This window comes from Mus caroli, chromosome 13 (genome assembly GCF_900094665.2).
Source record: "Mus caroli chromosome 13, CAROLI_EIJ_v1.1, whole genome shotgun sequence".
In the NCBI taxonomy this organism is placed as follows: domain Eukaryota; kingdom Metazoa; phylum Chordata; class Mammalia; order Rodentia; family Muridae; genus Mus; species Mus caroli.
In genome coordinates, this window is record NC_034582.1 from 6615136 (window position 1) to 6633320 (window position 18185).

Here is an 18185-nt window from a genome sequence, read left to right on the forward strand (position 1 = left end):
TTGATCTTAGCCATTCTGACTGGTGTGAGGTGGAATCTCAGGGTTGTTTTGATTTGCATTTCCCTGATGATTAAGGATGTTAAACATTTTTTCAGGTGCTTCTCTGCCATTTGGTATTCCTCAGGTGAGAATTCTTTGTTCAGTTCTGAGCCCCATTTTTAATGGGGTTATTTGATTTTCTGGAGTATTTCCTTTTAGTGTAGATATAATAGGGTTTAATATGATTTTCATACCAGTACCCTACTGAATCTTGCTCATATGCCCCCATCCACTTTCCTCCATGTCTCACCCCATCCTTCTTCCTAGTTCTTCCAAATAGTCTCCCTTTTGCTTTTGTCACATGGGAGAAAACATTATACTTGTCTCTTCTATATCCCACTCTCTTGATTTGTCTCTCTTTCTTTCAGATTTCTTTCTTTCCATTCACAATTCCCTTTCTCTGAATCTAATTTTTAAAATCAGTTTTAAATCTATTTTATTCTTCTGTTCTGCAGCATAAGTAATAGCACACCAATATATACTTCTACAAATGTATATTATTATTAATTATTAACAATGTAGCGTGAGAAAGGTTATTTTGCATTGAGGAAATATATCTAGATTAGTTTGGTGATTTCAGGGTTTAGTGGTTAAGTTAAAATACAAAATAAAATATAAAATGGTGACTCGGAATTTTTAGTTCATTCCCATTTCATATGCTCATTGATGTGGAAAATACTTGAATATTTTTATCCCTTTGATTTTAAAGCCCAGATTCTTGGGGTAAAAAAGAAATAAGAGTATTTTTAAGTTAGAAGTAGGAAAAAGACAGATGACATGTAAGCCTAGTGGAGGCTGAAGCAGGAGGATTACCAATTTGAGGTCATCCCAGCCTACATACAGAGACATTGGAGAAAGAAAAGGAGACAGAAACAGGGAGGAAGAAGTGGAGAGAGAGAAGAAGAAAGGGAAAGGGGAAAAAGAGAGGTGGAGAGGGAAAGAGAGAGAGAGAGAGGGAGGGAGGAAAAGGGGGAGAGGTGGAGAGAGATTGTTCTAACACCAACTAGCAAAAATATAGTAACTCAACATGATGTGGCTAAATCCACATTCCATAAGTACTTCTACCCAGTAATGACATGGACCTTTCCCTATTTGAGACCACATGCTAAAGATTAAGAATTAGTCCAGAGAGATGTTTCAGGGCTCAAGTGTTTGGTGTGCAAGCATGAGGACCCAAGTTCATATCCTCAGAGTCCATGAAAATGAACATTGTGATGCATAATAGTTTATAGAGATGTGAGAGACCAGAGAATCTTGAGAGGCTCAAGGGACTGCTTGCCTGAGAGCCTCAGGTTACCCTCAGCAGTGAGCAACAAGAGATCCTGTCTCAAACAAGACAGAGGTAAGGCTCCACATTCCACAGCAGAGGCTGTTTTCTGACCTCTACCTGTGTTACCTAGCATGTATGTACCTGCAGTTACACACACACACACACANACACACACACACACACACACACACAGACACACACACACACACACACACACACACACACACACACACACCGAATCAGAGAAAGATGGACAGACAGAAATTGGAGAGATAGATAGTTTTAAAAAGTGTGCTAACACTTCACAGTTTCTATTTCAAAGAAGGTCTGTTATGATGCAAAGACACAGGACCTGAGATTGGTTTCCAGTACCCATGTCTGGTGGTTCACAACCATCTCTGGCTCCAGCTCCAGGAGAGCCAATGTCCTCTTCTAGCCTCCACAGGCACCTGAGTGCTAGTGGCATTTATTCATTTAGACACATACCCACGCATACACATAAATCCAAGTGAAAATAAACCCTTAAACAACAAAGCGCATAACCCTTAGCAGTTTCCAGGGTTTGTAGATGATGGTCCTGGCATTCCTCCCAGGTTTGCAGATTAGAGCCAGACGGTGCCATCAGATGCTCTCCCCACACAGCCCCCACTTCCCTGTAGAAATCCCCGGTCTTTGATTCAGCCCCTAGCTCGGCACCTACTACTCATTTCAGTCCTTCATTTAGGGCATTCACGGGTTTGAGAATGACATTGATTGAGCAGCTGGTAGGGTCTGCATGTGTGCACAGATGAACAAAGCATCTTAAACAGCAGTGAGTCTCTGAAAGCATGGCGCGGGTGAAGTCTGTGTCCTCAAGTGATCTTCCAGAAAGCTGTATCCCTATGGTGCCCTTCAGCTTGCCTTGTATATCACCAAAGACAGGCTTTGGGTCACTAAATCTTCAGTTGTCAATCATCCCTCAGTATTTATAAAGTTTCCATCTTTCCTCCTTTGGTGGCACTGGTAGTAGAACCCAAAACCTGATACATACTAGGCAAATACTCAACATTGAGCCATATCCCTAGCCTCACCCCTCAAAAATATCTATTTTATTTTATTTCATTTTATTTTACGTGTATGAATACACACACCAAGTTTTTTGCATGTGAGCAGGTGTCTGTGATGGCTCAAGGTGTCAGAATTCCTAGGGCTGAAGTCAAAAGTGGTTGTGCGCTTCCTAATGTGGATGCTGGAAACTGAACTTAAATTCTTTGCAAGAGCAATAGACACTTTTTTTTTCTACTGAAGTATCTCTCCAGCCCTACTGAAACCACTACTTTAATGTGTTATTTTGCAAATTGCCCAGGCTGGCCTTGAACTTCACCTGTTCATGTCTTGAATTCATAATCCTGTTTCAAACTTCTTTAGATGGGATTATATCACTAGGTCTAGATAGATTTCAGTTTTCTGGTTTTTTTGTTTGTTTGCTGTTTTAGCTCTTTTTGTTTTTAAGATTTATTTATTATATGTAAGTATGTTGAAACTGTCTTCAGACACATGAGAAGAGGGCATCAGAGCTCATTACAGATGGTTGTGAGCCACCATGTGGTTGCTGGGATTTGAACTCAGAACCTCCGGAAGAGCAGTCAGTGTTCTTAACCACTGAGCCACCTCTCCAGCCCCATTGTTTTAGCTTTTAAAAACTCCAGATACAACCTAATCTGAGAAGTGCCCATCATATATGCCCTGGCAAGCTCATTGCATACCAAAGCGCTGTGAACCATATCCACTTATTGCTAGGTGTAAAGGGACTGAAACTCAGCTTCCTGAAATACAGCTTTCAGTCAGTCCTGTACTGGGATCGGTTAGCCTATCCCTTATTCACTATCCCTTATAGTCGGTCCTATCAGGCATGAAGAGGAAGGGAACCCTGCAAGGGCATCACCTAAGCAATGCAGACAGAAGGGTATTTATTCTTTATGGATTATATGACCTAAACCTTCTATTTGCATGTAATGAGAAACAATGGTATGGGCTAACCTCACTCTCTGCTCCTGATCTCTACAGAGCAAATTATAAGAAAAGTCCCTTTAAGGTCATTTCTACTTAACCCTAAAGACGAATGGGGTATGACAGCTTAACTTTCCCCTTCAGCTCCTCAAGAGCTCCCATAACAGAACATGACTAGGTGAGATATCTCTCCACAGGCTCATGTGCTTATATACTTCATCCCCAGCTTGTTGATGCTAGTTTGGAAGGCTATAGAACCTTTAAGTGTTTATGTGGGTCTCTGGAAGAAGTGGGTTATGGGGACAGGCATTTGAACTTTATATCCAACTCCTCTTCTGGTTTAGTCTGTTCCTTCTGGTCCATCATGACGTGTAGGAACTCAACTGCAGAGTCCTGCTTTACCACCCTAATGGACTGTGGCCCTGTCAAACTGTGATCCAAAAATTAACATCTCCTTTAAATTGCTTCTTGTCAAATATTTGGTTGCAGAGATGAGAAAATAGTTAAGACAATAGCCTAAAGAATATGTAATTATTCTGTAGAGTTTTAGAAACTGGGAAGACCCAACTTAAGGCTCTAGGTCCTGGAAAAACATCCATCACCAGTTACAGAAGAATCTACCTCCTCATATTATGATCACATGTGGGGAGAGAACAAGGTCTCTTCCTTTTTACAAATCCTACAGTCCTGTCCATCAGGTCAGTACACTACCCAAACTCCATCTTTCACCATTAATTGTTAACCCCTGAGAGCTACCCTGGCAGTCAAGGCTTCAACATAGAAATGTCAGGATCTCTCCAATTTAATTCACAACATTGACAAGACAAAGAACTATGATCACAGGAGCAAAAGAGGATAAATGAGTTCATTTTCGAGCTCTGTAGACATTTGGTAGAACAATCATGTTTCTACAGGGTTGTTGGAAGGATGCAGGAACACAGGTATGCATGAAGACAGGGAGAAAATATCTCTAAGTGCAAAATCTGATTTCTTACTAAGTAGATTTCAGTTGTATGTTTCAAGATTATGGGAGTAAAGTTCATAGAAATGGTTAGGAATAAGAAGGGGTCCATCTTAGGTCCTACTGGACAGAAGCCAAAAGAAACATGGAAAGACCATCTGTGGCGAGAGGGAGTGCCTCAGTCACCTTGGTTCTCATTCCTACAACTCCCAAAGCTTCACCTTTGAGAAACTATATCCTTGGTATGAAACCCTCAAGCTTCGGGTGGCTGCCTGTCTGCCTTGTCCTGGGCACAAAGAGTGAGCAACTTCTTTCATGTAGCCATATGTGAGTTTAAAGACTGGTCATTTTTCTCTTGGGAAACATCCCTTTTTCAAAGAGTTTTCCTGCATATTGCCCTCATCTGGCAATTTGGTAGACTCATGAGGGTCTCATCAGCATGGAGCATAGCCACAGGATCCCCTTGTGGTCCCACCATTCTCCTACTTAAAATACAGTTTCGCAGCAGCCTCTCTTTGTGTCTTGGCTGCTTCTTCATGAAGAGTGCATTTGTCTGCATTCTAATGACCCACAGATCTTCAATTAGTTTTATATGTCAGTCTCCTGTACCTTGATTTAAGTTGACTGATATTAATCTTTGGACCTTAATTCTCTTCAACTTTATATATACCTTGTGCCATAGGAAAGTTGGGTTCATATATGCAATTTAAAACAAAACAAAACAAAACAGTAGCTACCTTTATCTTTCAAATATATATGCTTAAAGGTCCGATTTCAGCCTTTACATACTTATTTAGGAGGCATTGTTTGACTCAAGATATCTCAAGTTGAGACTAATATTTAAATTTTACTTATTTGAATATGTGTATAAGCATGTGTGTGCATGTGCTTGTGCACATGCATGCATGTGTGTACTTGTGTGTTTGCTTACACACATGCACACATGTTCTACAGAGCAACTGGAGGGAGTATGTATTCTGCTTTTGACATGTGCATTCTTGAGATCAAACTCAGATAATTGGGCTTTGTGAAAAATGCTTATGATAGCTGAGCCATTTGGCTGGCCTGAGACTAACTTTCAAATTCAAGCTAGGACCTAGAGAAGATGTTAAGGAAGGCATCTACAGGGAACTGCTGCAGACACTGGTGACATTTGAAGTCACTAATTCATTAAGAGTCTTGGACTCCCTGGAGTCTCTTGCCTTTGGGTCCCTGTCAAAATACTGAGATAAGAATTCTTTGAATTCTCCATTTTGAGTTGATCTTTCCAGACACTTGGTCATTAAGCAAATCTTTAGATAGTGTGCCTTCGGGGGCTGTAAATCCGGAGTGGACATCCCATTTCAAATCAGACATGGGCTTGGCATCTCATCCAGCAGGAGTGAACAGAAAAGGTTAGCATCACATAAAACATTTATAAATGATTTAAAATTATGATTGGCTATCTCCTCTCGAGGAAGAGTATTTAAAGTGTAAAAATGGATGAATTATTATGTGATGAACTCCCCAGGTAGACATAAGGGACAGAGCTTAATGTCACTCTAATCTATCTCCAGGTAATTGCTTAGCAGTTGCTCTCAGGATGACATTTTGTTTAAATCAAACTGAATGCATGGACTTTATAATCTATGCCTCTCAGTTAAATGGGGAGGCGCTTGCAGCCTTTGACCTTTAAACTACAATCTTTTTCTTCTGTAAGAATTAGGAGGAGTTTTTAGCAACATGCGTGAGGGAAAATTCTCAGAGTCAATGCAGCCCATCATATTTTATCAACCAAATCTTGGGATTGCAACTTTGGAAGTTCTTTCATGGTACTACCAGTGACCCACCACGTAAGTGTTCTGGACCGTGACAATTTTAAAAGGAAACCTGACCATTCCCAGGAAATTAAAAGCTGGCCCTTCATGCTGGGCCTTTCTCAGATTCACATTGGTGGTACTGGTGGCCAGGGTGCCTCAATGGGGTCACTCTGAAGCTTTTCCATCTTTAAAATAAATCCCCTCAGCAGATTCACCCCTTGCTTTGTTCTTTGGCAGTCCTCATGAAGCCGGTCTGACAGGTTTCCTAGTACACAGTATGCTGGCTCTTCATGTAGCTCTCTTGGCTCTTTCCTGAGGGCATTGCTAGGCAATATTCTTCCTCCTGTCTGGAGCTGGAGTCCACATATATCTTTAGTCCCAGAATCTCTACTAGAGCTCTGCAAGTGCCCCTCACCTTTTGGATTCCTATCTCCTTAGACAACTAGATATGGACATCTGAGTGTTTTGTTACAAGCAAATGAATGAGACATAAATCTGTATTTTAATGTTTCTTGCTACTACCTGGCACAGGAATATTTTGATGTTCTAAAAATAATAGCAGAAAAAAAAAACCCTTCTAAATGGCACTCTCTCCTCATAGCTCAACGGGAATTGTTCTTTATAAATTTGCATGTAAGGGCTCCTTTATCCTGCAGAAATACAATCTCATTTTAAAGTAATTGTTTCCCCTTAATATGGCAATGTACTTCTGTGTGAAATCTCAATTTATGTTAATGTAGCCCCTTTGTGGTGATTCTTTTGCTTAACTATGATCAACTTAAGAAATTTAAATACTATATTGCCCCTTAATCTTGAATTGGAGAAACAAATTAAAATGCGAATCTGTTGGATGTTGGGTGGTGTAGAAGAGCTCGAATGTACTGTCTCTGAAAGAAATTAGGAAGTCCTCTCAAGGACTCCATTTTCTTCTGAGAGCTCGGTTATACTTTGAATGTGTCATATGGTCCTCCAGGATCCGAAATTTGGGTAGTTAGGAATCCTATGGTTGTACTTTTATTTCCTTCTGCATGCCCTTCTCGGGCAAGCTCATGTTTGTTTAACTGGTATGTGACATGTGGAATATTCTAGAATTTTTCTTGATTAGATCCTTTTCTTGGATGCTGTATTTTTATGTGAGACCCTCTACGGTTTCCACACTTATTGGAGTAAAAACCGTTCCCAACCTTTCTGCTTCATTTGATGCTATAACCTTGGTACTCCCAAAGGATGTTTGGCACAAGCTACATGAAATCAGTAAGCATCATGAAGTCAAGCCACTCAGGGAGAATAAGTACACCCTTAGATGATATACAGATGAAAACCAGGCAATCCCCACTACACATGGGCTTGCTAACTTTGTGGTACAATTCCATGTTTTTGGACATGCAACATTATCAATCATAGAGTTCAAATTAGGGAGATGGAAAGTGGGTGCTATACAAGCATGTGAACCTGAGTTTGCATTTTCAAGGCTCATGTAGGAAGCTGGGTCTGATGGTGTGTTCTTGTAATTCCAGCCCTGGGATGTTGTAGACCAGAGGATCATGGGGCTTGCTGGCCAGCTGATCTAGCAGAAGCAGCAAGCTCCTGATTCAGTGAAAGTCCCTCTCCCAAGGAATAAGGTGAAAGGTGATTGAGGATGATACCAGGTATCAGCCTCTGGACTCTTTTTTCTTACACACACACACACACACACACACACACACACACACACACACACTGATCAAAAACTGTGTTCACAAGTTGTGCTATTTTATAATTCTCTTCCCACTTCTTAAAAAAGAAAACACTCTAATTAGTAAAATTTACATTTTTATGCACGGTTTCATACTTTTACCCCATTATGCCAATATTTATATAGCTTGAATTCTAATATAAATCTCTGAGTGCACAAAGGGCAAGCTCAAAGCTAAAGTAATAAAGGGTTCATCAGTACTAGATTGCTCAGCATTCCTCTGGCATCTGAAACTCTGACATTTCAATGCAGAATCCATGTCAGAAGACAAACAAAGAAACAAACAAACCCATCCATCAAGAAAAATCTCATTCCGTACTATCACTTTAATTGATAATATTAAAACAACTTCTGTTCAAAGAATTTCAATACATGCAGGTATTTACTTTTAACTATTATCTTCAACCTTTAGATATTTAATTTTTGGATAGGAAACTTTAACTATAATAATCAATGGTAACTTTTCCAGATTATCATATAACCAGAGTATTATGCTCCTTCATTTGAACATCCTAGCCAAGTATTTGTGGCTGATAAGTCAGAGCCTAGAGGAGAAGAGCTTACTTATTACTGCTATGTTCCTAAGCCAGGACAATTCCCCACTTCATCCTCAATGCATATCTTCACATCCACAGGTGGGAGGAGCTCTTACCCATCATCAAAGGAGCTTCATTATTCAAAAGGCAGAGGTTATCAAGAAGCCCATGCCTGGTCACAGGACAAAGAACAAGTGACCAAGGATGCCTATCAGCAGTTGATACATCTATAACAAGCCCTATGCTTAAAAGGCTCAGGTAACATGGAGAAAGAGGGCAGAGAAGGAACCCAAGAACCAGATGACCAGTACATCTACTGTCTTCTATATAAGATCTTTGAAATGCAAGATAGCTGCCTAACAAGACCCAAACAATGTCAGTACCAGTTGACATGGCAATGTGTATGGGGGAAATCTCACAAGACCTACCCATGGATGAAGAGCTACACATAATTAATGGCTGCCAAGAGAGGGAGGAATGAGTCCATTGGGCAGGTTATCTAATCCCAAGTGGCCATGCCTAAACACATATAAGAAGCAACAACTGGACTCAGAAGGCTCTATTTACACATGCACATGGATAGATAGCAATAATGATGGTAGTTTTAAAAGAGACCATGAGGTTGAGAGGGCATGTGGGGGTCACTGGAGGAGTTGAATAAAGGAGATGCTGGCGATGGAAAGGATGTTAAACCCACACTTATCTATGAAATTCTCAAAGAAATGAGAAAAAAAGGGGGGACAGTATAAGTTTTAGTATCCTAAATCCAGTATCCTAAATTAAAGATAATTGAATACTTGTATCATTAGAGTTTTATGTTTCTTTTCTATATAGCCAATTCTTAAAAGCATCAGCATATGCTATATATAAAGCAAACAACAATATTAAACAAAAGAAAGAACACATCTCTGTAATTTTAACAGGTTTTTTATTCATTTTTAATCATATTGAAACAAGAGAGTTGTACTTATTAGATTTCTTTTAAAATTTTATTTTGTCAGCTTAACAGAAGCTAGACTTATCTGGGAAGAAGAAATCTCAATTTGTGGAGTTGTCACCATCAGATTGGCCTGTAGGCAACTCTGTGGGGTCAATTTTTGATTAATGATTGACTTGGGAGGGCCCAGGTCATTGTGGGAGATGTCATCAATAGGCAGATGGTCCTGGGTTGTATAAGAAAGCAGGCCGAGTAAGCCAAGGGGAGAAAGCCAGCAAACACTGTTTCTCCATGGCCTCTGCTTTACTTCCTGCCCCTCAGGACTTCTTGGAGTTCTTGCTCTGGCTTCCCTCAGTGATCAACTAGTAAGCAAAATAAACCCCTTCCTTCCCCTATTGTGTTTGGTCAGTGTTTTCTTGAGACAATGGTTAGAGGTTTTTAGAAAACAAAGTCCAATAGTTTGTAAACATGAAAAAAATGAAACCCTTTAAATCTTTTTTTAATTAGGTATTTTCTTCATTTACATTTCCAGTGCTATCCCAAAAGTCCCCCATATTCCTGCCCGCCCCCCACTCCCCTATCCACCCACTCCCACTTCTTGGCCCTGGCATTCCCCTTTAAATCTTAACTGTAAATTTTTAGACTGACTATTGAAAAGGGTGTATAGTCAGGCATATAATGGTGGATAGCTTTTACCCACATGACTATAGTAAGTTTGTTAAAGAGGCTTCACAAAGAGCCTTTGAATAGTATGTTTCCCATAACAAAGAGATCATGATGTGTGTGTGTATGTGTGTGTGTGTTTGCCCACATGTACACGTTTATGTGTGTGTCTGCTTTAATGTGTCTGGGTACACATGTGCTGATGACAGGCATCCTTTTCAATCTCTCTTCATTTTCATTTATTAAGGGAGGTTCTCCCGATGAACCTGGAGTTTACCAGTCCTGGCTCACACAGCTCTCTTGTACCATAGTCACCTGTGTCTGCCTCCCCAGGGCTGCAGTTATAGATGACCAAGATCCTAATTGGTTTTTACATGGGTTCCTGGGGTCTGAACACTGGTCCTCATGCTGGCACAGCAAGCCCTTTACCCATTGAGCCCTCTCTCCAAACATAAAGGGGCCTGACTGATTACAACATAGGTACAGGAGACTGTAATGTATTTATCCAGAAGAGCTGCTTAACAAAGTATTAGCTTTTCTTGGCCCCTTGACTTTGTCCAAATCATTTAAAAAGGATGCCTATCTTTTTTGTTTGGCCCACCAGGGTGAACCAGATATGTTTCTAATGTGATGAATTACCATTTTTATTGCTCATTACTTCATGTATCTAACTCAACAGTGAGATAATTTCATTTGCTTGTGTTTAAAGTAAGAAAGTGCAGCTGAATTATTCACTTTCTCACAAATATTTACTGAAGAATATTTACATGGCCTAAGCATGGAAGACGCTGGATGTACACATCATTTCCGTTAAAAAAATCACTCTCAAAGGTTAAAATAGAAGTAAAACGTTAGGAATAAATTTTATATAGCAGAAAATATCTACATAGCATTGTTGTGTTATAACAATAATGCAAACTTTCACAGTCAACTTGGTTTTAACAACTGTTTATGTTATATTCTCATTATGAGACATAGAAGATGATTTTACATTTGCATTACATTATTATAGTGAATTAAAACCATTGCCTTTCAGTTTCAAGGAATCTCTTCCATTAAAAGGAATTAAGGGCAAATGAAATATGTGGCGGAAAATTCAAGGTGAAGCATATTCAGTCTCAGGTTCATTTTAGACACCATTAATTTGCCTCCCACTAGCTGTTCCATGTGGTGGCTTTTGGATGGATTTTACAGAGATTTTAATCTTCCTTTATCCTGAGCCCAGACACTCAGGAACAGAAAGAATTTAGAAAAAAATAGCTTTGTATTATTTGAAAAGGTTTGCCTGCCCTAATGTAGAACTCTGAAATGCAAGAGCAGGCCGTCTCTGCCTGAATCTTTTCAGAGAAAATTTTAAAATGGTACGAAAAGAATCTGTGACCTCATTACAGTTCATACACCACGGAGGGGAGGTAGACACGAGGCCAGCCCACCTTGCTCCCAAAAGGAAACACAAATGTGATGTGTCTCTGAGGAGTGTGTGTGTGTATAGTTGTGTGTATGAATGTTTGTGTATGTCTTCCAGTCCCCATTTTGGTCTCAAAATAAATACTTGAGATAAAGCTTCAGTGGTGGACCTTTTCTTAAGCTCAGGATAGCTCTTCACAGGGCTATTATTTGGGTAAATTAGATCGCAAAACACACTCAAGATTCAACATAAGGATGAGTAGTTGGTAGCTCTGTTTCAAGGGTTAATATAATAACTTCTGTCACTGAGTTTTTAATGCTTTTATTCATCTTTATTACTTTAATATCATATGAACAATTATTTTTGAAAAAATATTACCTTGGGCACTGTTCTCCTAGTGTAAAGCATAAAACGTGTATCTCAGTTAAGAGCATGTACTGTTCTTGCAGAAGACCTGAATTTGAGTCCCAATACCTATACTGGGCAGCTCATGCTTGTAATTAAATGCTTGTAATTCTAGCTTCAGGAGAATCTGATGCCCTCATCTGTCTTCCAAAGGCACTGGCACTCCTATGCACATAACTAATACATACTCATAATTTAAAAAGTAAAATAAATTTCATAAAGAACAGTTGGATGCGTCATTTACCCAGACACCGCCTTAGAACCATCACTTCCATGGAGCTTTATTTCACTTGGAATTTATTGGTTTCACTTTCAATCATACCTATCATAATACCACCATATATCCAAAGAGATTTTTCTGAAGACATCCTGTCTTGGTCACCTTTAGGATCTATTCAATGAGAAATGCAACATTTATTGAACTTGGGTGTCTAAAACCCAAAGGAGAGACAGCATTTGCTTAAACAATGCATCATGTACCCAGTAGGAGAAAAATGTGTTTCTGCTGTAGTTCAAATAAATATCTGTGTTTATGCTATTAATTGCTGGGAAGCAAGGTCATGTATGTGTCTGAACCATAAGGGAAATGTCTATCTGTATGCCTTCCAGCTGCACACACCCCTTTAATACTGTGCTTGGAAATCCCTCCATTTTGATTTTTTTTTCTAGATTAATCAAGCAAATACAAAAAAAGGGAGATTTAGTGACACTAATTAACCATAGATAATGTCACTGCTCCTACCTAATATGCCCAATTCTTCTTGCTCCTGATAGCAAAGTGAGACTGGGAGTCATACAGAGCAGCAATTTGTGTGACAGGTCATCAAGCTTTTAACCTATGAGTCCTACTCAGGGGAGCAAACCAAACAGAAGGACCTGTCAGAGTAGACAGCAGGCCAGGTAAGGATGGAAAAACCATGCTCTGCTTTCATCTCCTGCATATTTATAGCCTTATCTCCTAAGACTCAATGCCTCAATGACAGTCCTTCAACCAAACCTAAATTCAGATTCTCTATCCAGCCAAGGTTTATACACACACCACCCACTATTTTTATCTGGTTACTGAAGAAGTTTAGGTAGAATTGAAATATTTCCTTACCAAAAGTCATGATTGGGGCCTGGAGAGAAGGGTTAAGCTCGTAAAGTGCTTGTCTTGGCAGCGTGAAGATCTATGTCTCTATTTTCTATTACCTCAATTATCCATCTATCTTCTCAACAACTTTTCTATATCTATTAACTGTCTGTCTGTCTGTCTGTCTATCTATCTATCATTTATCTATGTGTCTAAATTACATTCACAATGCTTACCCAAAGAGTCCCAATTATATGGCTATATTATATTATATGCATACACATATGCATATGTATATGATATATATATATATATATATATATATGTACTGTAAGCATATGTATATAGATACATACATTCACACACATAATATAGAGGGGTCATTTTTAATATTTGTTTGTGTAATGTCATTATACATATAGAATAAAATCATCACAAAGTCTTTGATTCTAAGGAATCACTCATCAATTCCTCTGTGTTGTCACTGAGTCTGTAGTACTGCTTATACTCCATTTTCCCTAAGTATATGGTATGGTGAGGAGGAAATAAATTGATATCATTCAGTTAAGGGTTTGAATTATAATACTAAGCTTTCAATCAAAGTAGGGTACTAGTGATATCTCATGTCTGATGTCTACAGCAGTAAAGAAAAATGACATAGTTCAGAAATTACCATATGAGCTTAGAAACTAATATATAACAGGAAATGTAAGATCTGCAGGAGTTACAATATGAAAACAGAAATAATTCTAAGCCAACAAGACAGGACAATCACTGACACATGAATTTAAGCCTTTAAAAGAGATTAGGAGCTAGACCTGGTAAAACACACTTGCAATCCTAGCTACTTAGGAAGCTAAGGCAGGCAAGATCACAATTTAGACCCCAGTAAGGTTATTGAGTTGGTTCAAAGTCAACCTAAGCAACTAAGGAAGATCTTGTCTCAAAGTCAAAATGCCTGTGGTTGGGGAAGCTGGGGATGTAGGCTGGTGATAGAGAGCTTGCTCTTGCTTAGCATGCGTAAGCCTCTGATTCATCCCCAAAACCTGAAGAACAATGGCAATTACAATCAGATTCCATTCTTGTTAATTAGCAGGGATGGATTACATCTATGGATTCAAAGCCTAGATTCTCGAATGGACAACAAGCACATGCTATAGGTTTTCCTTTTCCATTTCAGGGAAGACGTACTAACCAACCTAGCATTTTAGGAAACTTGGTATCTAAACTTTCCTTCTAGAAAGAGACAAGGTGCCATGGAACTTTGAAAGCAGAAAGCCAAATAAATATAGAAGGGAAAAATAAACCCAGAAGATGGTAAAAAGAACAGGTAAGATCATGGAATTCACACACTGGGAGTTAGAACTCTGACTCAATGGTAGGTTTAATGCATGGGATGTGTGTGCATATGTATGTATGTGCATATGTGGCACAATGAAGTCCAGGTGTGGCCACCAGAGTCACTGTTAAAGCTCATGCCAGCAAGCACCTTGCTTCTGTGTGCTGAAGAACATGCTCTGGGCATGCTCCACCTTTCTCTATTATAACCCTTCATGTTTTTATATCCAAGAATGTGCTAGGTGGTGAAAAAGTCCTCATCTGATACTATACAGTAATAGCTTCATAGCAGACCCATCTGTACTTAAATGCATGTGTCATTGATTATCCTGTCTTATTGACTTAGAATTATTTCTGTGTAAAGATCATAGGAAAAATAGTTTTTATGGGTCCAGCTCTGATTCCCTCCATTCTCACTGCAAGCTGTGTTGTCTCCCATGAGCCTTATATTGCCCTTGAAGCTTCCACCTTTTTAAGGTATTTTTAGGTATATATTTATTCTTAATTGTGTGTGTGTGTATGTGTGTGTGAGTGCTCACGTGCATACGCATGTGGTTAAGAGAGCTATCAGAAATCTTGGATCTGGACTTACAGGCTTCAGCGAACCATTTGATGTGCTGGGAATTGAGCTTGAGTCTTCTGGTAGACCACGTAACACTCTTAATGGCTAAGGCATCTCTCCATTTCCGAGTGACAACCTTAGCACTTTATCAACTTTTATGAAGTCCTGTGGGTGCAAGAGGCTAAGACAGAGTTCCAGGTAGGACTCTAGTAGCTGTTCTGTCACTACAATAGCCATGGGTATGACTTAGCAGAAAATCATAAATTTACTCAGAAAAGAATGAGACCTTTCTGTGATTGTTGTAGATGACAATATCATGACCCAGTGTCAAAAGGTTGCACCCATCAGAGTGCAAAAGAGGTCAACACACACTAGGATCAAGTGATAGTGGGGAGCGGCCATTTAGTGATTAATAATAATAATAATGATAATAATAATAATAACAAAAACCAAGATTTATCCTATAAAAGAAAAAGGAAGTATCAAAGGGTCCAGATGATTCTGCAGAGGTCACGAAATGGAACTGCTGAGCCTGCAGGATGGCAGAGGATCTTTGTCCTTCTTTTCCATACCCCTCACCCCTTTTAAAAACTCCTCAAGTAGAAATGCCCAGAATATTTTTCTCAGCTCTCAACATGAAGGCCAGGGTTGAGAAAATCTTTGGGTGGCCCCCAAATTGCCTTGCCTGCATGAAAGGGGATATGAATTTATATTGCTGATGCTTTTCCAATCAAGAAACTCTATGCCTGTTGTACGCTTTCTGATACCCTATAACATAGTAGGGATTATTGTGGCTTTAGAGAAGAGTGATTGCTTAAAAAGGCAGCTCCTGCTACATATTCCCTCGAGATAGAAACCAATTTCCAGGCAACCGCAAGCAATAACACCTAGGAAACAGACACCAGTATAAGACAGAGTCCAAATGGCAGCACACCCAGATACACAATGCTAGAAACGTTTGCATCCTCCAGTTGCTTCACAGACTATTCTTTTTACCACAGGAAGCAAGCTTGTTATTCTTGGGCAGATTTTAACAGATTGGAGATTAAGCTGAGGCATTACCTGAAACCAAATGAAAGAAGTAGAAAAACAAATCAAAATGTCTTGTCTTGAGAAACTAAGTTTTGTGGGGAGAAGACTCGGTAAGGCAATTCAAAAAGAAAGTAGACTATATACAGAACTCTGATTTACAGAAAAAAAAATTTAACTCAAGTGTATTTCCTGTTTGGCTGTGTGGGGTTAACAGGTCACCTCAATAATTTGAAAACTGACCCAGATCTTGGTTCCCAGACTGTTGGTCTCTTATGTAGATGACAGTCTCTCTCTGGATGTAAATTCTGGAATAAAATGAAAGGTCTAGAGCACTTTGCACCAGAATTAAGTGGTACCAATAGCACAGAATGGATAATTCAAGCAAGAAACATTCTGCAGTGAGAAGGTGGGCGGGGGGGGGGCAGCAGATTATCAGCTTGATAGGATCTAGAACCCTTATGCTCTCAAGGTACTTTTCTCAGAGAAGCAGGTAATGCAGAAGTTAAAGTCAGAGAGGCAGACAGAAGGTAAGAAAAGCCATTTCCTGTGTAGCTATTAGCATGCTACACATCACTCCAATCATCTTAGGAATAGATGATACCTCTGTTGTCACTCCCCCATAAAAACACCTTTGCTTTGCTAAGCTAATTCACTGGAGGACGTAAATATGAGAATTAGACTTCAGATTGTGTTTTTCTTTTAGAATTAAACTACATACCAATTCTCAAACAATATTTTGTCAAATTTTATCTCAGTAGCCGTAATACAGGTTGCATGGACTGTAACTAAAACTGATAAAATATAAATGAAATTGAGATGATTTTTCTAATTTTGCAGAATTTTCCAAACTCTGCACAGCAGCATGTCCTTTCTTTCCTCTCTCTGCCACAGAGTGAGCCTGTATGTAAAGAGCTGTAGAGCTTTCTTTCATGAAGAATGGCCTGAGATTTCTGGGTTTGGTCCTCAATGAACTACAAAAGCCTAGAACATTCTTTCTCAATATCCAACTTGGATTTATTACCTATTGTCATGATAAAGTAACAAGGTAAGATATGACCTGATAGGATATGATCTTTATGCCCTCTTAATAAGCATGTCAACTATGTAAATACATGAAATAAATGTTTCTAAGAACAAATGGAGCAGGACTTTGATGAATCAAGATGAGAAACTCACATCTGGGTTTATGATTCTGTAGACACTTCAGCTCAGTGGGCAGAGAAAAGAGCACTGTTTTCTTCAACAAGTTGAACAGATGGTGATCAGAATTGGAGGGGTACAGTAACTCCAAGAGGAGGATGCTGGACTAAACCCATCATCATTAGGAAATGCATACTAAAAAGGCAATGAGATAATCCCACTGCCCATTAGAGTGGTTTCATTGGATGAGAACACCAATGTTGATAGGCATATATATCAGGAGTTTATAGTGAGAACTTCCACTACAGGAAGGAATGGGAAACCACTTCAGCTACTGTAGGACACACTCAGTGGATGTTCCTAATCTAGGTGAGGTCAGATATGTTTGACAAGAATAAGGCCAGATCTGAACAACTTAAAGAAAAAAAATCTAATGTCTGAGTCTGATCCTTCATAATAACAAGAATGAAGGGCAGTGTTCTTAGAACAATGTCATCCAGCAGGTTGGCAAGCTGGCTCAGTGGGTAAAGGCAGCTGCTGCCAAGCCTTGCCACCTGAGTTCAATTCTCAGCACTCACTTAGTGCAAGAAGAGAATAGAATCTTACAAACTGACCTCCTTTGACCTATACACACTGAATGGTGGCACCCACTTACCCCCCACAAAACAGAAAAATGAATGTAATAAAAAGAAGTGTTACTCAGCAAACAAGAAATAGGAGGTAAATCCTGGCTGGCAAATGTAAGTCCTTTTTTTTTGGAGATAAAAAAGCAATGACAGAGAAACAACACTTTGTCAACAGAAAAGGTGTGTTCTGCAGGCGGTGAGCTGCAAACAGAACAAAGAAACCAATTCAATGCAACAAAGACAAAGACTGTAATACATTTGAAAAGAAAGAAAATTGGATTTAATTATGTTCACCCCAACTTTTTCTTTTAAGGCATCAAAATTTGTGCCTCGGTTGGGGGCAAGTTGGCTCTGAACTGACAGCACAGGAGCAGCATTTGTGTCCAGAAGACCCGAGCTTTCCCCTGAGTGGCAGTAAGTGACCACAGGCTCCATATTGAAGGCCCAAGCGACTGAAGCTCAGGGTACAGTGATTGAAAACAGGAACTTACTAAGGATGGGAGAGAGGGCTTGTTCAATACAAAGCCTGAGGTGCCTGCTGGAGAAATGAAGGAGAAATGAACTATGCATTTTCTCCCCATCCCATTATCTCTAGAACCACCTTTTCCTCCCTCCCTTCCTCCCTCCCTTCCTCCCTCCCTCCCTCCCTCCCTGCCCCCCTCCCTCCCTCCCT